The sequence below is a fragment of the Arvicanthis niloticus genome, chromosome Y (genome assembly GCF_011762505.2).
Source record: "Arvicanthis niloticus isolate mArvNil1 chromosome Y, mArvNil1.pat.X, whole genome shotgun sequence".
Classification (NCBI taxonomy): Eukaryota; Metazoa; Chordata; class Mammalia; order Rodentia; family Muridae; genus Arvicanthis; species Arvicanthis niloticus.
Window position 1 is genome coordinate 7428522 of NC_133431.1, and position 24299 is coordinate 7452820.

Sequence of the window (24299 nt, forward strand, 5' to 3'; positions counted from 1 at the left end):
TAGGCTTAACCAATAAAATTTATTTGTGAAACAAACCCAGAGAGCTCAAGGGAAGACAGACTGTGCAAGTCAGAGGGCACATAAGCATAACAAATTACTAACATTGGCTATCACAAAGACAGGGCAATCCACATTGCAACAGGCTGGCTCAAAGACAGGGCAGTCCACATTGCTACAGGCTGGCTCAAAGACAGGGCAATCCACATTGCTACAGGCTATCTCAAAGACAGGGCAATCCGCATTGCTACATTCTACACTGCAAAAAGTATCATGTTAAACCAAGATTATATGTCAGCTTTGCAATGAAAATATCTTATTCACAATCTGTAGAAAGATGAGAGATAACAAATGTCAATAGAAACAGTGAATTCTATAGTGTTAGTTGATCTTAAGATTAAGTTATTATAAATTGCAAGAATATTTTTATATACTTTAGCCCTTAATTGAAGTTAAAATTTAAATAAGAATGGGAAGGAAATGAAACTGCTAGTTATTCAGAACATCAATATATAGATGCTGGTAGGTCCTGGGAGATTCTTGTTAATTAAAATTACTTAGAAGTTATATTCTTTGCCAGTGGTAATCAAATAACAAAATCTATTTAAAAGAAACAAACTGTTATAATATAAAAAAATATATATATATACCAAAATAAATATGAATATTAAAAAAAATAAATATAAAGAAATGTTAGAAATAAGCTTCCATTTATGGAATAAAATAAAACTACTTACAACAAGGAATAGACTGAATTGGTCTAAGCTCTGGGAAGGTCACAAGAAGAGAAATCCCTGGAAGATCACTTTGGTTTGAATGTTTGGTAGTTTGATCAGCCCAAGCCACCACCTTTTTTCTCTCAATATCTTTGAAGTCAGAATCAAAAGCAGCATTTGACAGGCCAGTTTTTTCAATCTCCAATACTGGTTTTTGTTGTTTTTTTTAAGGGCTGGAAGCAAAGCATTCAATAAACTACAAACAAGAAGACAAGAAAAGAGAGATCTCTGTTATAAACACACTGTTGTAGTTCTTTGGTACAACAGGCAAAGTATTACAGTATCATTAAAATGATTTCCTATGTAACTTTACTTGGCAGTTTCTCTAAGCCTGCACCAAGTCTATGTGAGGCCAAACTGTCCTTTTTTAAAAACTTTATGTTCACTCTCTCCCTTAATACCCATTAAAATATTAATATTAGGTTTTTCACAGTTCAAATTTGTTTTGTAGGAAATGTTCTACAGGTAGTTCTGGTAGTTTCTATGTGATCCTGTGAGTCTATACCCAGCTGGAACCCTGTCATCATCTAAGCCCACAGCCTCTATGGCTTCTTCACAGTCCATGAAGTTAGACTTACAACAGTTGCCTCATTATCAAATGTGGATATTTTGGTATATGCCATATTTACTACAGTATAGTAACTACACAGAGATAGAAGGTGAGTGTGGGAAAGGCCTGGGGATCTGAGGAAGGGAGGACAGCACCAGCTCATAGATTTATAGATCTCTGAACTTTTGGCAACTGTACTGTTCTGGGGAGTAAGATTACTAGGTCTGAAAGTATAATGAAAGCTTTACTTTTGATGTTCAGAGTATTCCCATAGTTTTAAGATTGGAAGTGAAAAGTGTTTCACTATATTTAAAGTGTGCATTTAAGCAACAGGCAGACATTATGCAGATTGCCTACTTTCTTGAGAAAGTCTGAAATTGTCATCTATCAGACAGAACTGTGTAGGAGATTGACAGCTCCGGAGCTGCCCGCAGTACCGAGCTCAGGAGCCGGCCTGGGGGATTAAAGAAAGACTCAGACTCGGTCATTCACTGTGAGAGAATATCGATGCCTTTACTGAGCAGGTTCAGTATATACACCAAGCTAGGAAAGGAAAACCACAAACTCAGGAAAAAACAGAAACTCAACTGGGGGGCAACAGGATGTCAAGTATAAATTCCCTTCTTGGGGCATCATCCTGCAACAGGATGTTTTGTTCTTTTGTTTTGTTTTTGTTTTTTGTTTTGTTTTTTAGTTTTTTGAGATGGGGTTTTTAGGTGTAGCATTGGCTGTCCCGGAACTCACTCTGTAGACCAGGCTGGCCTCGAACTCAGAAATCCGCCTGCCTCTGCCTCCCGAGTGCTGGGATTAAAGGTGTGTGCCATCAATTATTGATCATTATTGGTTATCAATTAGTATTGATAATTATTGATTACCATTTATTGATTGGCATTGATTATTGATCGTTATTCCATCACGGTCATCCCCCTGCCTCTGCCTCTCAAGTGCTGGGAAGGATATTTTGTTCTTAGAAAAACGGCAGAATGTTACTTAGCAGGCAGCAGCACATGGAAAACCTCAGCCAGGGCACGGCAGCCCTTGGGGTCTTGCGTGTATGGACAGCCCAGAATTGCAGTCAAGGACAGTTTAGAGGAAAGTTTTTTGTTTTTTTTTGTTTTTTTTTGTTTTTTTTTTTTTTTTGTAAAGGAAAGACTGAACAAATAAGGCTTCCACCAATGCCATTAAAATACAAAAAAAAAGAAAATGTAGCTTTTAATCTCTTATTTTTTTATACCTGAAACAAAATAAATATGACAATGCCTTTTTTATTTGTTTTTTTGTTTTGTTTTTGTTTTTACTGGAGGCTCTATCATTAGGGACGATTATGTTATTTAAAATTATTTACATAGTAGTAAAAATGAAGAACTCAGGCTAAAATTATTTCCTTTCATAATATGTATTTAATATGTGGAAGTCATAGAATTAACTTGCAACAGTTAATCTTTGTATAAATATATAACAATTAACTATCCATTAAGAACTAGAACTCACTTAGCTTCTCTATACCTGCCTTCATAACTACAAGAAGCAATTTCAGCTTTTGAAAAAAAGACTCAATTCAATATCTTTGTTTAGAACCTGAAGTCTCCTCTACTGATGAATCTGGTGTATCTGAATTAAAATAAGATTTAATCATTATGTTAAAGTTTATTTTCCTTAAACTTTATTAAAGAAATATGGCTTCTATTATTTTCAGGTACAAATTTTTAAGTTTCAAACACCTACATGAACTGCAAATTTTTTCTATATTTAGTACAAAAACTAGTAAAATTCTTTTTTTTAACTCTTCAGCAATAGTTAAGATAAAAACATGTCACAATAAACTCAAATTGTTTTAGTAAATGTAAACCATCCTATCATCTTGTAACACACAGTCCCTGGGGTCAGCAAGGGTGAAAGTGGTGAGGGAGATGCACTCCGTCCCCCTTGCCTTAGGAGAGCTGTGCAGCTCACTGTAATAGGAAAACAGTGAACAGACAAGAAGGTTCTATCGAACTTAAAACTCATATGTTACAGAAATTTCTAGTTTCTGCCAGCCATTTGATTAAACAATAACTTATCATTTTTAGAAAATTTGGTTTTCTATTCCTCATATCCAGAAACTACGCCAGTGTAACTAGATAATCTCACCTATACACCACATCCATACATGCGCACACATAGATATGCAGAGTATGTAAATATCTCATATACTATAACAAACCTCAAGGGTTTCCTTTTATACATATGAGGTAAAACAGTCCAGATGCTCAGCCCATTTGGTTTCCCTTTATTTTCTGTCTCAATCTTCTTAATTATGTGATTCCTAAAGAATAAAAAAAATTAAGTTAATGTATCTGACTTGAAAGCTTAAAATACAAATTCTCTGTTACTTACCGTTTCCCATCTAAGTACTAGAAAGCTAAACCATAAACATTATATTTGTTTGAGCAATGGATAATTCTTGTCCAAACTAAAGACATGAACATTACTTTGTTTTCTTGTTTTTCATCTATTTTCAAAATAGGATTTAATTTTTCTACTACTTCCATGGCCTTCTACTGACATTTATCAAGTACTGAAATTACAAGCACACAAAGGCATATCCACTGGTGTTCTGTAACTTTCTCTACAAGATTAACTAGAACCTATCATCTCTAACATAGGAGTTGTCATTTATTTACTATGTGAATAACATGTTTTTCATCAAATGAACAATACGTTTTTCCTGAGCATCTGCTCCTGGTTTTACATTTGCTTTTTATAGAAGCTGTCTTTTAACACATCAAACCCTATACCACCACATATAGGTTGAAGTCCTGTATTCAACCACAAACCAGCTGGCTTGTGCGGAGCAAACAGAAGGCAGCTATCATCCTTGCAGCCATTTTGAGCCATATACCCTGAAAAGAGACTTGATTATATGAGCCTACAACAGCTGAGCACACTCTGATAACATCTTGGTTTAGATACCCAGGATCTATTCTTGGGTGTGTGAGATTAAAAGTGTGTGACTTAAGGGTGTGACTTAGAAATCAGATTTAGAGACAAGATCTAAGGGCATGGCTTAAACGTGGGACTTAGAGGGGTGGCTTAGAAGTGAGACATATAAAAGGCAAGAGGCAGACAGAAGAAATTATTATTAAGAGTAGGAATTCGGAGAGTACAACTTGGAGTACAATTATGAGTACGATTATGAGTAGGAATTAGGCAGAGCAGGAATTAGGCATTGAGCAAGGAGACACTTGGACTAGAGAACTGGGACGAAGAATTACTAGTTATTAGGTACTTGGCACTTGGAGGAAGAACAGAGAATTAGGCATTAGACATTAGGCACTTAGCACTTGAAAGAAGCTTGGAACTTGGAGGCACTAGGAACTAGGGACTAGGAACTCAAGCCTTGGGACTTTGGCTATGAAGAGAGACTGAAGAATAAACAGGATTGAGTCACACTCTGTCTGGTCACCATTCTTCCAGTCGGTCCTCACTCTCTCTCTTGCTGAACCCTGACCCGCAGACCGGAGCAGCTCGGGGCAGTGAAGGCTCTAGCAGTTTAGCCCCCAAGACTTTTGGCAGAGTGGGTTCAAACATTGACAGAGCGGTCCGAGAAATTTTGGCCCTCAATCGTGGGGCAGCTCGGGGCGCAACACTGGCTTACTACTATTCCAGATGGTATGATGTAAGAATCAAGTATGCAGGATTAACTCATTAAAAATCTTTATGGGAAAAATGACAACACTTGAACAAGTAACACAAAAATGTGTATTTAGATGCTACAAATATATGGTCACAGGCTTATAAATGCAGGATTTATGACAACGCTATACTAAATTCACATCCTGGCTATGCTACCTGATTTTTTTTTCCTTTTTAGTAGCATTAATAAGTACAAAATCTGCTTAAGTAACATTAATAAAAAATTCCATTTCTTCATAAAGATATATGAGTAACAATACCCAAAACTGGACTACACCAGTTATTCATTCTTTCAAATGTCTATCTACAGAGTTACTCTAATTATATTTCCCACTGCAGACTGAGGGTCAGACTACAGCCTTAACAGATGTTGTCTTAAGGTCCTCACCCTAGTGCCAACTTGACTTCTTGGTAATGATGGTCTGACTACATAGAAAAATCATAGAGGATAGATGCAAAAACAATTAAACAAAATCCCCACTCTTTCTACTTGTGTCAGGCTCTGGCTCAATCTTTCATGCACTATGACAGCCAATTCTGAGTACATCCAACTCTCATAAAAGGCCAGTGAAAGAACACAAACTGGAAATAATTAAAGAAAGCCTATTTAGTACCAAATCAAAGGAAGCCTGCCTGATAAGATAAAGGATAGAGCACTAAGTGAAGATCCACTTAAATATATTTAAAGTGCAAATTATTCTATCCCTCACCAAACACTCAGAAGTTAACAAAATGATGTAAGTATTAAAAAACTAAATATCAAGCCAGGGGCAGGACTTAAACCACAGCCCTCAGAGACAGGGCAGGCAGATCTCTGTGAGTTTGAGGGCAATCTTGTCTACAAAGTGAGTTCCAGGACAGTGAGTGGTATACAGAAAACCCTGACTCAAAAACAAAACAAAATTCTGACAATTAGCTTTCCTGTGTAAAACCATTATGACTCTTTAGATAAACAATAGTAGCATATCCAACAAAAAATGCATGTATTACTGGCAAGAATATACACCATTAACAATACACATTCTATGCTGCTACAGCAGACTAGACAAATGCACATGTGGAAAACATCTATGTAAGAAATATAGTAAACACACATTTAAATAACTAACGTTATTTGGATTTGTATTAAAAAGTCAGACGCCACAAGCAGACCATCATGTACTTAGGTGATGCCATGTGAATGTTCTATTTAATTGGTCAATAAAAGTTAGAGCCTGTGATTGGATAGTTGGGGGGAAAGGTGGGACTGGAGGCTCAAAAGGGGGTGGCAGGTAAAGAGAGAAAAAGAGAGAAGAAGGGAGGGGGAAGCCACTATGAACCGGAATCATGTGGCTGGGAGAAACCACAATTAAAAAGGTGTCTTAGCACTTGGAAATAAGTTAGTATTGTATTAGATTTGCCCAATCTTGACATATGACTTATAATTAAAATATTTGGATTGTGTGTCATTTATATATATATGGGCTATTAGGGTTGAAAATTTTAGCAACAAATTGGTGCACCTTATGTCCAGCTTAGGACTGAACTATGCTGAGATGAAAATCCGCCCCCCATTCCCCACAAAATAAACAACAAGGGCTTCACTCTAAAGCTGCATCAGGGTGGAAATTAAGCATGCAATGAGTCTAAGAAGTCTACAGAGAGCTGACTGAGAGGCTCCCTCCCCAAGCTCCAAGTAAACCTAGGCATCCAGTGATAGTGTCCCAACACTGAGCTGGGACACAAGGTAGCGCCAATGTCACAACATAGTTTGGGTTCCCTGAAAGGAAAAACAGGGACCCAAAGTCAAGGATGCCAGAGAAGCAGCCTTCACAACTGGAGATCAGCATCTGAAAAAACAACAGCTATCTTTCCAAAGTTTTCTCACAGACACAAAGAGCTGATCTAGGCATCTCTGCCCTAAGTCAACCTTCCCGTGTACCCTTTTTGATTTCCCACATCCCTTCCAACCCCCACACACTTCTAAAGAGGGCACAGGACAGCCAAACCAGCTCTTGCAAATGGTTACACTGCAGGCTGCCTAAGATCAATACACCTGCTGCAGGCTATAGCCCAGACAAAAGACCCAGAGGGCTCACAACCACAAAAGCCAAGGGTCTTTGTGCAATTAGCACCTCCCTACTAATAAAAGAATCAGAAAGGACCACTAAGTCCTAAAGCAAACAACAGAGGAAAACAAAGACACCAAATACTAAGAATTAAAATAGTAATTACTGCAATCATTTCCTCCTTCATTTCCTCCAATGTAAGGTGCTATAGAAAGGAGTTTCTTAATTAGTGATTTAAAAAACAGTGATTTGTTTTTGTTTTTAACATTCTTAGTTTCTCAGAGTATATGTGACCAAAGTCAAAGAAATTAAATTTGCCAAGATACATTGAAGAAAATGTTGCATATTCTAGACACTAACTCTAAAAACTGTACCAGGATCCACTCTAAATTAACATTTACCAGCAAAACTTGTAATTATAAACAGTATGATCTAGCAAGGCAGTCTTTTTTTGTTGTTTGTTTTGTTTTGTTTTTTTTTGAGACAGGGTTTCTCTGTGTAGCCCTGGCTGTCCTGGAACTCACTCTGTATACCAGGCTGGCCTGGAACTCAGAAATCCTCCTGCCTCTGCCTCCCAAGTGCTGGGATTAAAGGCATGCGCTACCACCGCCGGCTAGCCAGGCAGTCTTTAATCCCAGCACTTGGGAGCCAGAGGCAGGTGGATTTCTGAGTTCGAGGCCAGCCTGGCCTACAGAGTGAGTTGCAGGATAGCCAGAACTACACAGAGAAACCCTGTCTCAAAAAAAATCAATCAATCAATCAATAAACAAACAGTATGATCTGCCCTCATTAAGGAAAGCAACTATTTTGATTAGTACTTAATTTTAACTTAACAAACCTGTCCTGAATGATTCAGGCATCACAGAGACAACAATACAATACCACAGTAATGAAAATGTAGCTCCAGCTTTTGTCTACATAACAAGGAACAACACTAAGCACTGAAGAGTGCTAATATGCACATACATTTGTAAGGCCCACTAGAAAAAGAACTCACGATCCGTGGAGAACTGCAGACGCACCCCCAAATCACTCACGAGAAACACATCTTGATGCAAACGCAAGAGGTTTACTGGCTAGCCAGGGCTGTCCTCCCTTCCAGCCTGCGCAGGGGCTGAGGGATTCTGCAGCAGCGAACAAAAGAAGTTTACAGCTTTTAAGGGTGAATCTACAAACCAGGTGGGGGTGGAGTTAGGGAAGGGGGAAGGCTGAGAGTGGAGTTAGGGAAGGGGGAAGGAGGGGAAACAGGTCACTAGGTCATCGATACATTTGATCTCAAATTCCTAAGATGCATGGTGTGTCACTTTATAATTGGCTATTTCGAAGTAGTTTCACACTATATATCATGAGCTCCAGTTCAAGGGGGTCAGGCTTATCTCAAACTTTTAGCATCCTGGCACCAACTGTCTCAGGGCTGTTAGTTCAAAGCGCGGCCAGGCTAATCTCGGGCCCATAGCATCCTGACACCATGAATCTTAAGGTTTGTTTAGTTAGGGCCATCTGTTCAAATGGTCAGCTAATTTCCTGGGACTGAGGCAACACAGTGTTTGACTTACAGGTTTTTATGTCTTTGCTTTTAAGAGTAGGGTTCAGGGGATCAACTTATGATTTTTCTATCTTTCACATTAAGAGTCTTGGCCCCAAAGAAACAATGTAAAGTCATCTAAACCAGGCAATCGAGCAGTGGTGTATGAACAGAGATCTTAAATACTAAACATGTATCAGCCAGCTGCACAGGTTAAAAAAATGTAATACTGACATATGTATTGAGAACAATTTGCTGTGGGGATAAACATACACAAATGTGACCATAAGAAGACTCAAAATTAAGAAAAAATTGGGGAGTAATACCCACTAAACAAAGACAAGTGCTAAAATGAACAGAAAGGAAAGAATCTAGATTGGGTGAATTAAAACTCAGAGGTTATTTGGAATAAAAAAAAGGAAAATAAAATTAAATAAATAAACAATTTGGGGGTGGGGACAGAAACTGATGGAACAGTCTCACCATGCAAAAGAAAGTGGGTGAGTAGGTACCTTAGAGTTTATTATTGTGAAGAGACACCATGACCAAGGAAACTTTTACAGGGAAAACATTCATTGGGCTGACTTACAGTTTCAGAGTCTCAGTCCATTATTATCATGGTGGGAAGCATGGCAGCATACAGGCAGACATGGTGCTGGAGAAGGAGGTGAGAGTTCTACATCTTGATCTGGAAGCAGCAGCAGGAGACTGTGTCCACACTGGGCATAGCTTGAACATCTATTAAAACCTCAAAGCCCACCTTCACAATGACACACTTCTTCCAACATGGCCACACATACTCCAACAAGGCCACACATCCTAATAGTGCAGCTCCCTATGGGACAAGCATTCAAACACATGAACCTATGGGGGCCATTCGTATTCAAACCATCACAGTAGATAAGTCTTCAGACAGGAAGTGCATAGCTAAAACTACATATAAATTAAAATATCCAGATATCTTCACCAACCCACAAGACAAACTACTCAACTACTGCAGAGATTAGACCCAGGAAGAGTAGACAGAGCTGGTAGAAGAGACAGAAAAAACAAAGGGGTAATTAGGTGATACCCTTTCCAGACTGAGAATATGGCCCTCTCCTGACTTCTTTGGCAAAACCAAATGGTTACTGCTGTGTATGTACCCTTCCTCAATAAAGAAAGACCATCAGATCTTTTCTCAGGGAAATCACAAGAATGCACCACAAAGGACCTCAACCCTAATCCTGAGACCCTGCATGAAGATCCTGAGAGATGAAGTGAAGCCTAGGTCACTCTACAGACTCCAAGATGTTGGAGGCACCAAACTGTGAGACATCTGTCAGGGAGATTGGCTTACACGGAGTGAAACCAGCCCGTTAGAGACGTATTCTGCAGGCAGAAAAGATGGAGGGATGGAGCCATCTAAGCCCTCTGATATCAGATATTAAGCTACAGAACTGTTTTTCAACCTTCCTAATGCTGCATCCCTTTAATACAGTTCCTTGTGTTGTGGCGACCCCCAACTATAAAATTATTTTTGTTGCCACTTCATGACTGTCATTTTGCTACTGTCACGAATTATCATGTAAATATCTGGTTTCAGATGGGTCAAGGCCCACAGCTGGGAATTGCTGAGCTGGGGATTTGGTGATTACATGCTGTGTTATCAGTCTTGTTGGGTCCAGCATTTTCTGACTATGCTCCCATTCCTCCTTTTAGGAATAGTAATGTATATCTGTGCCATTGTATGCTGAAGTTAATTCACTATTTGAACTCACAGGGTTTTATTGAGACTGTGGAAGACTATGGGGGCTTCTGAAGTAGGATTCAATACACTTTGCATTATCACAATGGCCTCTGAGCCTTTGGGGCCTGGGAGTGGAATGTAGTGGTTTAAATGAGAATGTCTACCATAGGCTCAAATATCTGAACCCTGGTGGTGACTTAACAGGCTACACCTCACTAAGGGCAGGCTCTAAGGATAGTATGTAGACTAGCCTCAATTCCAGTTCACTCTGTCTGCTCATGTTTGGGGTTTAACATGTGATCTCTCAGCTCCCTGCCATGATGGTCTCATCCTTCCGGAATCACAAGACAAAATAATCTCTTCCATAAATTGCCTTGTTCATAGTATGTTTATTTTACAGCAACAGAAAAGTAAGGGGCTGGAGAGATGGCTCAGTGGTTAAGAGCACCGACTGCTCTTCTAGGGGTCCTGAGTTCAATTTCCAGCAACCACATGGTGACTCACAGTGATCTGTAATGGGATCTGATACCCTCTGCTGATGTGTCTGAAGAAAGCAATGGTGTACTCATATACATAAAATAAATAAATCTTTTAAAAAAGTAAATAATACAGTCTATAAATAATTGAGAATTAAAACAATTTTTTCTTAATCCTAAAAAGTTCACAATAAAATTGAGCACCAAAAAAGTAAAACATACTCAACCTCTGTATTCCACTAAATATTTCAGACAGCGTCCCATCCTCCTGCATAGCAGAAGTGCTCCTCCAGCATCTGGATCTTGGCAGCCATGTACTCATCCTACAACCAAAAAAGGCAAAACAATAAACAACAGTTACAGCTCCCTGCCACACAATTAACTTAAAAGATCACAGACAGACTTACAAATACAGTCTCACTTTTTTAACCCTAAAATAATTAGGCTTCACTGTTTTGATTATCATGTCTTTAAAGTAAAGCTACAGGTGACAACAGTGGTATCTGTTGTCCAAACTGCAAACGATTTGTTTTTACTGATTATTAAAAAATTTTATATATTCCCTGTATTTTCTCAATTAGACACATGAAAAACAAAATGTTTTACTATATATAGATGATTAACTTACAATACTATGTACTAGATACTTATATATTTTTCCCAATTCTCGTTATTACTAGCAATGCTGAGATAAACTAAAATTTATTAAATTGTTCTGTGCAAGAATATCTACTTCCCCAGGACAAAATCCTTGACAGTAAAATAAACTTTAAGGGTTAGAGTTTATGAACACTGAAAATACAGAGTTGGTGTATAAAGTCACATGTTATACCTGAAGACATATTATAAAATAAAATAACAAAAAATATCTAGACATGTAAATATCTTTAATCATTAAAACACACCTATTTCCCAGCCATCATTTTCTGCTTGCTTCCTGCAACACTGCCTCATGGTGGATGGAACTTCTGTATGGAGAGAAAAAACAAGTCAATTTTATACCATAATGTACTCTTCATTGATCTTCTATCAAGGAAAATGGGAAATTTGAAAATTTAAATGTCCGATTAACGCAAGACAAAAGATTACTGCCAAGTAAACATTATCAAAATGCATTATTCTGAGGTTGCTTTATCTGTTCTATCTGTCCAGAGAACATCCTCCCTACCATTTAAGCCTCATATGTAAACACTTCTCAATTTTTCAACTGGGTCAGAGGGGTCAATGGAGAAAGAATCTATGCCCTCCTGAATAACAACACTTAACATTCACTTTGCATAAAACATGGATAAGTCCAACTAACAGTCACTTACTGTTTACCACTAACTAGTTAAACAATCTACTAAAATATTGCCTTTATCATCTGACCTAAAATGGGCCTTAAACCATGTCATACTAGCCACTCAAGAAAACACACACAGTATAACACATTCGCCATACAAATGCATCCCCGAAGAGGTTCATTAAAAGAACACATCATATGCCAGGCAGTGGTTTGTGCACGCCTTTAATCCCAGCACTTGGGAGGTAGAGGCAGGGGGATGACGGTGCTGGAATAACGATCAATAATCAATGCCGATCAATAATCAATAAACAGTAAACAATAATTGTCAATACTGATTGATAACCAATAATGATCAATAATTGATGGCACACATCTTTAATCCCAGTACTCGGGAGGTAGAGTTAGGTGGATTTCTGAGTTTGAGGCCAGCCTGGACTATAGAGTGAGTTTCAGGATAACCAGGGCTACACAGAGAAACCCTGTCTCGAAAAACCAAAAAAAAAAAAAAAAAAAAAAAAAAAAAAAGGAATTCATTTGATAACTCATTTAAGAGCACCTTATGCTCACCAGGGTTTCTGCTGAGGAAAAGCAGTGAGAAAATTCTTACTGATGGTGTAGTGAGGAGTGTAGACAGGTCTGACACTGAGATAGATTCTAAGACTATGGATATGGATCAGGGGTGCAGCATTTGCCTACCATTCAAGAGGTGGTGGGCTTGGTGTCAATACTGAAAAAAAAAACCCACAAAACCAAGCAAACCCCATAGGAAACTAAAACTGTGTTGTCTATACAAAATTGTCCCAAGGCAAAGACGCCTACCAAGTAGTGGAAATTAGTTAAGAATCAGAGAACAAAATTTACAAAGATCTGCTACTTCTCCCCAAATGGGATTCTTTCCCCTCTGAGAATAGGTAGTCTGTCAACTCCAGAGGAGGGGCTGAAAAGTGGGCCATGTTTTTAACAAACACCATACTAAATTAATGAGAACTGGAGTCTAAGAATCTTCCAAATATACTGATCTCTGTATTAGGTTGTTAATATCTTAGAAATAAGAACAAACTAGAAGTAAACAATTAAGTTTCCCAGAAATTAAACCCCACCTGTTAGAAGTCCGCAAGCAGCTTAGAACACACAACACCAAACCAAACAATTCCAAGGGGAGGGGGGGTTATTCAGGGCAAAGATGGGGGGGAGAGAAATAGAAGAAGATGGAAGAAGAGAGCGAAATCAGGAGGTTCCACCTGTTTTATATGGGCGGTGACAGAGCCTCTCCCAGGCAAAGGTGAGGTAACCAGGTGGATTCTGGGACTGTATGGCTGTTGCCTTGGCAACAATGTGGAAGTCACCTAGATGTGATGTCACCGGGTGCTGAGCCTGATACCAACAATTTATCTCACATTAATTTATCTGTGAAGTGGACTGAAGTAACTCTGGCAAGAAGCAACTTGCTAGAACAACTGTATTCCACTATGACAGCACTTTTGTTCACTCTACAGTCAATTTACAAATACAACTGGCACACAAAGAAATAAACTGTACAAATGAGTGCAATTTAAGAATGAAATTAGTGGGTAGAGAACTTTAGCCTTTTCAATAACCATACTATTTTCAAGGAGATAAAGCAAAGGATAAAAGTTAACTTATAAAAATCTTTAACCTTAAAACAAATTATAAATTTAAATTATAAATTTGTTTTAAGTTCACGCCAACAGAGGCTAGCTAGCTATGCAGCCAGAGCCTATCTCAAACACACCAATCACCAAAATAAGTAAGTGCAACTGCCCCTGAGTGATGTGTAATCAATCCAATTACTGAAATCATATCCAGATGTAAAGTGCTACCTTACCTTCACATAGAGTTACAAGAAATATTTGTTAGCTAAAACAAATATACAATGAGTTAATTGGTGTGTACATTTAGTCATATGACATAACTCATGATGTGACACAAATGCAGAGAAAGCAACCTGTGGCAACTTGAGGATAAGGTGAAATAAGCTTAGTTTGGGCCCACTCCTATCTCTCTTCTCAGGACCTTTTCCATTACCTTAACCACCAGTTTTCTACTTAGTTACTTACAACTGAGGACATTAAGTACAGTGGAATCCAGAGACATCTGTAATCAGTTCAATACCTGGAACCTACACAGAAACCAGACTCCTACCAGATGCCCCTGACCTCCACTTGTTGAGGATTAGTCTGTCACTAGGTATTATAATGCTAACTGCTGGCCCCCAAGGCCTGACTGTCCCAGAGACAAGAGAGTCCACACATAGACCCAAGTGATGCTCTGTGATGTTGCCCTCAAATTATTTCTGACTGCTGAATAGAGATGCCAACAGTCAATACCTGATACCCGGACAGAAGATACAGAAGCAGGTTTTAGCATTCCAGGACTTCCCCTGCATCAGAGAAGAACCTGGAGGGGGAAAATAGATAAAGGGAGGAAGCTGCCATGGGTTAGGTGAGTCATAAAATAATGACCATGTGGGTTGGCTAATTGGAGTTAAAAGCAGCTTAGACAAAACATGGCAAATTATATAGTGGGATTATTGGCTGGGATAGAGACATAACAGCTAGAGGATCAATAGCTGCTCTTGTGCTAATTAAGGCTTATTGTAATATATAAACATTGTGTCTTTTATCTGAGAACTACATGGCCAAAGGCAGGGTAGAACCCTTGAGTTGGGATTAAATAATTTCTACAACATCAACATACACAACTCCTGCACACTCACACACATAAAAATAATAAATGTAATTTTTAAGATTTATTTATTATATTTGTATGAGTATACTATAGCTATTTTTAGATCTACCAGAAAAGGACATCAGATTCTATTACAGATGGTTGTGCCCCAACATGTGGTTGCTGGGAATTGAACTCAGGACCTCTGGAAGTGCAGTCAGTGCTCTTAACTGCTAAGCCATCTCTCCATTCCAATAAATGTAATTTTTAAAGAGGGTTAAAGCACTTGTCATTAAGCATGAGGACCAAGTTCTATCACCAGAACCCCTGTCGTCTGACAACCTCCCTACTCATTGTCCTCTGACTTCCATATATGAACACAAACACATATAGATATACATACACAGAATAAAATAAGGTCATTATAAATTACTTACTTTATGTATTAATTAAAGGTTTTTCCCACCATCCCTTCTTGACCCAGACTCTATTCTTTCTTTGGTTGACATAGCTCGTTCCCCACATCTAACTTTCCTATCCACATGCCTATCATGCTCACATGTGTTTCTCCTCCCTTAATGTCCACTTTTAAATCTATATTAAATGCTTTATAAACTACAGTTCTGGGGACTAGACAGATTGGTTCCAGGTTAAAAAAAAACTTGCTGCTCATGCAGCCTGGAGTCCAAATCCCAGCATCCTTCAAACACCTGTGACTACAGCTTCCATGAATCAGACAACATCTTCTTAGGCAGAAATAATGAAAAACTGCTTGTAATTTGGAGGAACATACACTTACAAATATATGCAAAACTTTGTCCTTTTAAAATGTAGCTCACAAAAGAGTTAGGACCTGGGTCATGAGTCAAAGAGAAGTAAGTAAATATCCTGGTTCCTTTGTACCATATGACCCAACCAAGTTCTATTATCTCTACAAACCTGTTTCTCACACTCAGCACTTTTTATTTTATTCTAGACAAACAGAGAAACTATTTAGAAAGTCAAATAAACTTTGGTAGGCAACGAACTTTCACTCAAAAACAATATAAAGAGGAACCCTCACGTCACGGCCACGCCCCATACGTAAACCCCACCCACTCAGGAACTGTAAATACACTGGGATTTACACTGACTACGCCCACACGGCCCGGCCCCGCCCACGTCACTCAGTCGGCCTGGCTCCTCCCACACTGACATCACAGGACGTTGCCTAAGCCACGCCCACAGGAAGAAGCCCTGCCCACAGAAAAAGTAATGGTAAATACAGACCGGGATTCCCACCGGCCCCGCCCCCCGCCTGGCCCCGCCACGGCTCCGCCCTCCCCGCTGGCCACGCCCACGTCCACCATGGCACCCGCGGGCGCAGCCTTCCCGCCGCGGCCTCGTCCTCTCTCGAAGCCGCGGGAGACCAGAAGCCGGATAGAACCGGATCGGCGCGGCCCCGTGGTGGGCAGGGCCTCGGCTCACCGTCGCTAGGCCCCCCCCCCATCGCCGCCGTCCGCGCCGCCGCAACCGCGGTCGTCCGGCCGCTGCCCGCCGCGCTGTGTCACCGCCAGCGCTGCCGCCGCGGGCCTCTGTGACGTACTTCCGCTTCCGACGAGGGCAGCTCCGCTCCTCGGGAAGGGCGGGGAGGCGTTTCCGCCAGAAGACGCGGCGCCGCTTTTGGTTCCCGGGCCCTCGCTAGGGCACTTCCGGTCGCGCTCACCTCTGACCTTGTGGGGCGGAAGCAGACGCGGTTCCCGCCGGAAGCGGCTTCTGATGACCGGGGGCGTCCGCGAACCGCGGCCGTCATCCCGCGACCCCGGCGATGGCGTGTGACGTCACCGCGCCCGCTCGGCGGCCGCCGCCGCGGCTCCCGCCGACCCCGTCGCACTCTCTATGACGCCACTGCCGGCGACGGCGACCCGCCCAGGGGCACAGCGGCGGCCGCGCGATTTTCCAGGTCAGTGTCGGCGGCGCGCGATTCCCGTGATGCCCCGCGGCGCCCGCCGACCCCGTCGCGGGCTTCTGACGTCACAGGGAGCGCGACTGAGCCACGCGAACCCGACCGCGTCCCTTCAGCTGCCGCACCGGCATCGCCACGGCCGCCGCCCACCCCGTCGCGCTCCCGGTGACGTCACAGCCAGACGGCCACCCGCGCAGGCGCACGGCGGCCATCCCATTTTTCCTCAGCGGTGGTGGCGGTGATCGATCCCGTGATTCCCCGCGGGGGCCCCGACCCCGTCGATACCAATCGATACTAATCAATTATCAATAATCGAGGTAATAAGTAAATCTTGGCGCAGGCCTTTGTTCCCAGCACTCGGGAGGTAGAGGAAGGGGCATGAAGGTGATGGGATGTGGATGCCGATCAACGCTCACGATAACCGGTAATCAATGCTAATCAATGACGAATAATCAATGCCGGTCAGAAACTAAAAATGATCAATAACGATGGTAATCAACGGTTGATAATCGGCAGTCATTTCCGATCAGTGATCAATGCCGATCAATAATCGATAATCAATAATCAATAATCGATCATTAATAATCAATGCCAAGCCATTGATGACAGCAGTCAATGCAAGTCAATAATCATCTTGGGAGGATCCTAATAAAGATAGATATAAATGTAAAATGTGCAGTGAAATATGAAAATAAAATTATAATGAAATGAAACCCAAAATATAAAATAAAGTGAATAAAAATATAAAATAAAATATAAAATATGAAAAAACCTAAATCAGATAAAAACATAAAATATAATAAAATATAGTAAAGTAAATAAAAATAGAATAATATAAAGTATAAATGTAAAATTAAATAAATAAAAATATGAAATAAAATATAAATGTCACATAAAATAAATAAAATATAAAATATGCTATAGAGAGACAAATCAATATTATTATTATTTTCCATATGATGACGTATGTTGAAGCACAATTGGTCAAACAGTGTCTGACAGGAAGTGATGCGTGCAGTATACTATTTAACAATTTTATTTCCCTTACATAGCCAGGTGTAGAATTAAAAGTCTGATCAGATTTTTATTTTAAATCTTTAAAATTTATTTCGTAAAAAAATTTTTTTAAATTTTACATATTTTTATTCATATTTATATCATGTTTTATTATTTATAATTTATTTTATTTTTTATTTTACATTTGATTTCATATTTTACGTTATTTTATAATTTGATTTACTTTTATTTTTCTGTTTTATAATTTATATTTAATGTATTTTATGTTTTATTTTAATTTTATAATCTATATTCATAGTATGTTTTATATTTTACATTTTATATTTCATTATATATTTTGAAGTTTAAATTTATTTCATTTTATTTTATATTTATATTTTATTTTATATTTTTATTTTATGTTTTATGTTTTCATTATATTTTATGCACATAGTTTTTTTCAAAGATTTAATTTTATATTTTACTTTACGTTTATTTTTTTAATTTTATGTTTTAAATTTTATATTTGATGTATTTTATATTTTAGTTTTATATGAATGTTTTATATTTTACGTTTTATATTTTATTGTATATTTTAAATTTTATTATAATTTATATTTTATTCAATTTTATTATTTATTTTGTATTTATACTTATATTTTATATATTATTTTATTTATATTTATATCATATATATTATTGTTTTTAATATTTAATGTTATATTTTAATATTATTTTATATTTTACTTTACTGTTTTTTATTTTCTATTTTCTATTTTCTATTTTTTATGTTTTATATTTTAGTTTATTTTTTATTTACGTTTACATATGTATATTTTATATTTTACATTTTATATTTCATTATATATTTAAATTTTATTTGATATTTTATATATTGTATTTTATATTTTATTTTTATGTTAAATTTAATATTTTATATTATTTTCTATTTTATTTTACTTTCGCTTTTTAATTTTATATTTTATATTTGATGTATTTTATATTTTATTTACTTTTTACTTTATTATATGTACATTATATTTTATATTTATGTTTTGTAAGTTACATTTTATATTTATTATATATTTTAATTTTAAATTTTATATTTTACATTCTTTATTTCATAGTAAAATACTTATATTGTACGTTTTATTTTATATTTTATATTATTTTCCATTTTAATTTTTTAAAATTTTATATTACCATATTTTATGTGTCATTTTATTTTATATTTTATATTTACATTTATATTATAATTTATATTGATGTTTTATATTTAATGTTTTTTCCATTCTATTTTGATTTAATTTTTAATATTATATTTTAGAAGTTATATCAGATGTATTTTATATTTTATTTCTATATTTTATATTTTATGTTTTATAGTTGCTGCATCCGATTGATAAATTAGAAGACGCAGCTTCATCATCTCTACTGTTTTCCGATTATTTGTTTCCCAGCAGACACAACGTGGACATAAATCCACAAGGAACGGGGGTGAGGCCCTGAGACCCTGGCGGACGCTGCCCTCCGAGGCCCAGAGGTCAAAGGAAGCACTGGGAATTATTGATTGATAATAATTATTATTTCAAGGGAGGGGGTCCTACGAATTTATGCACATATCTGAATTTTTGTTTATTATTATATTATATATATATATATATGTTACAGATATATTTATGCATTATACACATATTTATATATATTACAGACATATTTATGTATGTTACAGACATATATATATTTATATATACTATGCACATATTTATATATATTACAAACATATTTATATATATTACAGACATATTTGTATACATGATAGACATTTATATACAGACATATTTGAATATATGTTTAGTATACATATTTTTATATATTACAGACATATTAATATATATTATAGAGATATTTACATATGTTACAGGCATATTTACATATGTTACAGACATATTTATATATATATATATTATAGACATATTCATATATATTACACACATATTTATATTACAGACATATTTATATATATTAGACATATTAATATATATTACAGACATATTTATATATGTTACAGACATATTTGTATATATTATAGACATATATATTACACACATATTTATATACATTACAAACATATTTATATATATTACAGACATATATATTACACACATATTTATATATATTACACACATATTTATATATGTTACAGACATATTTATATATGTTACAGACATATTTATATATATTACACATATTTATATATATTACAGACGTATTTGTATATATGATAGACATATTTATATATGTTACAGACATATTTGTATATAATACACATATTTATATATTATAGACATATTTGAATATATGTTTATTATACATATATTTATATATTGCAGACATATTTACATATATATCATAGGCATATATATTTATATATGTTATAGACATATTTATATATTATAGATGTATATATATTATAGAATATATTATAGACATATATATGTTACAGACGTTTATATATGTTACAGACATATTTATATATATTACAGACATATTTATATATGTTACAGACATATTTATATATATTACACATATTTATATATATTACACACGTATTTATATATATATTACAGACATTTATATATAATACAGACATATTTATATGTTACAGAAATATTTATATATATTACACACATATTTATATAATTTACAGACATATTTATATAGATTACATACATATTTATATAGATTACAGACATATTTATATATGTTACAGATATTTATATATATTATACACATATTTATATATATTACAGACATATTTGTATATATGATAGACATATTTATATATTATACACATATTTATATATATTATACACATGTTTATATATATTACAGATACTTATATATATCATAGGCATACATATTTATATATATTACAGACATATTTATATATTATACACATATTTATATTACAGACATATTTGTTTATATAATGGACATATTTATATATCATACATATATTTATATATATTATACACAAGTTTATATATATTACAGACATATTTATTTATATCATAGGCATGCATATTTATATGTTACAGATGTATTTATATATATTACAGACATATTTGTACATATTACAGACATATTTATATATATTATAGACATATAATGTGTAAAATAAATAGATATTCAAATATGTGTATAAGATACAAATTTTCATGTGCGTGTGCTGTAATATATAAATATGTCTATGAGATACAAATATTCAGATATGTGCATGATATGTATAAATATGTAAATATATATAATGTGTATAATATCTATAAATATATAAATATATATAAATGCTTTTCTAACCATAGGTCGGCATTACTGGAAATAAAAGATGTGTGAAGAAATAACTCTATCTTTTAATGATGAAGAACTATTTGATTTAATTTAATTTTTTATTTTTAAATTAATTTAATTAATTTAATTTAATGAAGAAGGAAAGAAACTATTTAATTTAATTTTTAATTTAAAATTAATTAATTAAATGTAATTTAATGATGAAAGAGAGAAACTAATTTAATTTAATTTTTTAACTTTAATTTAATTTACTGATGAAGGAAAGAAACTATTTAATTTAATTTTTAAATTTAAAAAATAATTAAATTAATTTAAATTAATTTAACGATTAAGGAAAGAAACTAATTTAATTCAATTTAATTTTTAATCTAAAATTAATTTAATTTAATGATGAAGAAGGAAAGAAACTAATTAATTTAATTTAATTTCTACACGCTCATTATTTACTTGTCAATTATTGATCATTATCAGTTATTGGTTAGTATTGATGTATTGATCACCGGTTATCGATCGGTATAGATTATCGATCAGCACCGACGGCTGATTAGCAACGCAGTATAAAAGAAATAACTCTACTGTCTTGGCGTAAACAGAAAGCGACCAGGAGGAACAGAGTCAGTGAACGGAGAATGAAAACAACGTGGAAGAACACAGCAGTTAAGGAAAAAATGTTAATATTAATTATTAATATTGTAAACATTAATATCGTCATCGACAGGTTGATAGCGGATATTCTGAGAACGCGTGAGTCAGATTTAGAAAATTAATTAAAACTAATTTTATAAAAAATAAACTTTAATTAAACACATGATAACCTGTGCTCTGCCCTTAGGAAATCGTTTGGGGCAGCTGTAAATTAAAAAACCTAAAATGTGCATTTAATTAGAAATTAATACAATTAATAAAACAGCGATGGTCGGTGTCAGGAAAAGTTACTGAGGGTTGCTTGGTATATTTTATTTCAATTTTATTTTATGTTCCATATTTTTAGATTTTATAATTTTGTATTTATATTTTATTTTACATTTTTCATTTTATATTTTATTTTGTATTTTTATTTTATTTTATATTTTTCACTTTACAGTTTACATTTTATTTTATGATATTTTTATTTATTTGATTTTATATTTTATATTTTATTTTATATTTTATATTTTATTTTATATTACATTTTACATTTTATTTTATCATATTTTTATTCATTTTATATTTTAAATATTTTCTATTTTTTATTTAATTTACATTTCACATTTTATACTTTATATTTTACTTCATCATATTTTTATTTATTTTATATTTCATATTTAATTACTTTGACAGAGATAAATCTCATTGCCACCTCATGAACTCAGAAGCGCCGACGTAGTAGATACGTCCTTACGTCCTTGTTATCAACGCATTAGATTTGTGAGAATATTCAGTGATTTAATTACAGTGATTTAATTATCATTTAATAAGATAGCAAATCACGGTAGTTACACATAAAATGTAAATCAATATTTTAATTAATTTAATTACTTTAATTAACCTAATTAAGTTACTTGCTATAGCAAATCACAGTAGTTAGACTTAAAATATGAATTAATATTTTAATTAATTTAATTAGTTTAATCAGCTTAATTAATTTAATTAATTTAATATTTTTTGTATTTAAATGATACTAATTGATCACTGTTTATTACATGGTGGCCAGATTTATCTTTTATACAGCGATTAAATGTCAATTAAGTTGTCCCTTTAAGCGGGCGCATTCGATTAAAAATCTATAAAAACCTGACCACGCTCTTTCCCGTTGGACGTAGAGGGCAGAAGGGTCTCGGGTCACCTGATCAATAATCGTCTATGATTCATTGGTTATCAATACACATGATCGATATTCAATTATTTATTCATTAATTTGCTTATTAATTAATTAATTTTAATTTTAATAAGTAAATTATTTAACTTATTAATTAATAATATATCGATTACATCACGTGCCATAATCTATTAAGGGTCCAGACCATGTGAGGCTTCGGACGACTCCTCGCTCAGGCCATCACTGCAGAGTTCCAGTCGCCACTGCGCTGAAAAGGGAAAAAAAAAATTAAAATTAATTAAAAAAAATTAATTCAAGAAAATCAATTTAAAAATTAAAATTAATTAATTAAATGATAACTCTTCTGCACTTTTTTTAGTTTCCTCCGAAAGAAGTCAGAATATATTTAATTTTATATTTTTTACCTTTTACATTCGACCTGTTTTATATTCGTTATTTTATTTTTTCATTTCACATTTATATCATATTTTATATTTGTTTTATATTTTACATTTTATATTTTATAGTTTTTAATTTTAAGCAACATATATGTGTGTGTGTGTGTTTGTGTGTATGTAAAGGCCGTCGTCCTGCGAGCCCAGCCCTGGCCGCTCACGGAAACCCCGTCCTGTCCACTTGTGGTGTCGATGCTCACTGCTCTTCGGTGAGTGATGGCGGCCAAGCTTTCCGGGTTCCTGTTTCTGTGTGAAACTGAGGTGCGTTCACTAAAAACTGTAGCTTTATCCTTATTATTATCTTATATATATTATATATTGTATATTATATATTATTATATTTTTATATATTATATACTTTATATTACATTGATATTATGTTATATATCAAACATTATATATAATATATTATACATTTTATATATATTATACATTATATATAATTATACATTATATATAATATTATAATATATAGTATATATTATAATATATTATATATTAGATAATATTAGATATTAGATATCATATATTATGTATATTATGTATATCATATATTATTTATTATATATTATCTACCATCATATATTTTAAATGTTATATAGTATATAAATTATATACATTACATTATTATATATCATATATTATTAGTACATATGTTATATATCATACATTATATATTATACATTATATATTATATGTTATTAAACATTATGCATATCATATAACATTATATATTAATATATAATATATAACATAATATATTGATAATATATCAATATATTAATAATATTGCTTAATTAATACTATTTAATTCATAATAGTGATAATATATTTATGTATTATATTATATATATTATCATGTTATATATTAAATATCAAATAGTATATATTATGTATTATGTACTACATATTATGTATTATATATCATGTTATATGATATTATATATTAATATAAATAATATAATATCGATTAATGATATATTGATACTAATATTGATTAATATT

General features: G+C 34.5%; 1 protein-coding gene and 1 long non-coding RNA gene across 19 annotated transcripts in view; one reads left to right on the forward strand and one right to left on the reverse strand.

The window, feature by feature from the left end:
- Nucleotides 1–16596, reverse strand: LOC143437389 (uncharacterized). 8 transcript variants are annotated; one of them, XR_013106886.1, is made up of 8 exons: nt 16217–16350; nt 11682–11744; nt 11004–11099; nt 9161–9259; nt 8044–8170; nt 3527–3628; nt 735–969; nt 1–324 (listed from the first exon to the last, which is right to left on the reverse strand). It is a non-coding gene; the product is annotated as an uncharacterized LOC143437389 (long non-coding RNA). The 8 variants fall into 8 exon arrangements; XR_013106885.1 differs by lacking the exon at nt 16217–16350 and adding an exon at nt 16455–16596 and having other exon boundaries at nt 1–969; XR_013106879.1 differs by having other exon boundaries at nt 1–969.
- Nucleotides 16552–24299, forward strand: part of LOC143437388 (uncharacterized) — a 27501-nt gene continuing 19753 nt past the window's right edge. For 2 of the 11 annotated variants that reach the window (XM_076922213.1, XM_076922211.1), the window contains exon 1: nt 22207–23555. The gene's annotated coding sequence lies outside the window, so the exon portion shown is untranslated. Of the gene's footprint in view, nt 16692–16765; nt 17119–19076; nt 19234–21634; nt 21786–22206; nt 23556–24299 lie in introns of those variants that run through there. The other 9 variants (XM_076922209.1, XM_076922207.1, XM_076922208.1 and 6 more) reach the window with 9 other exon arrangements.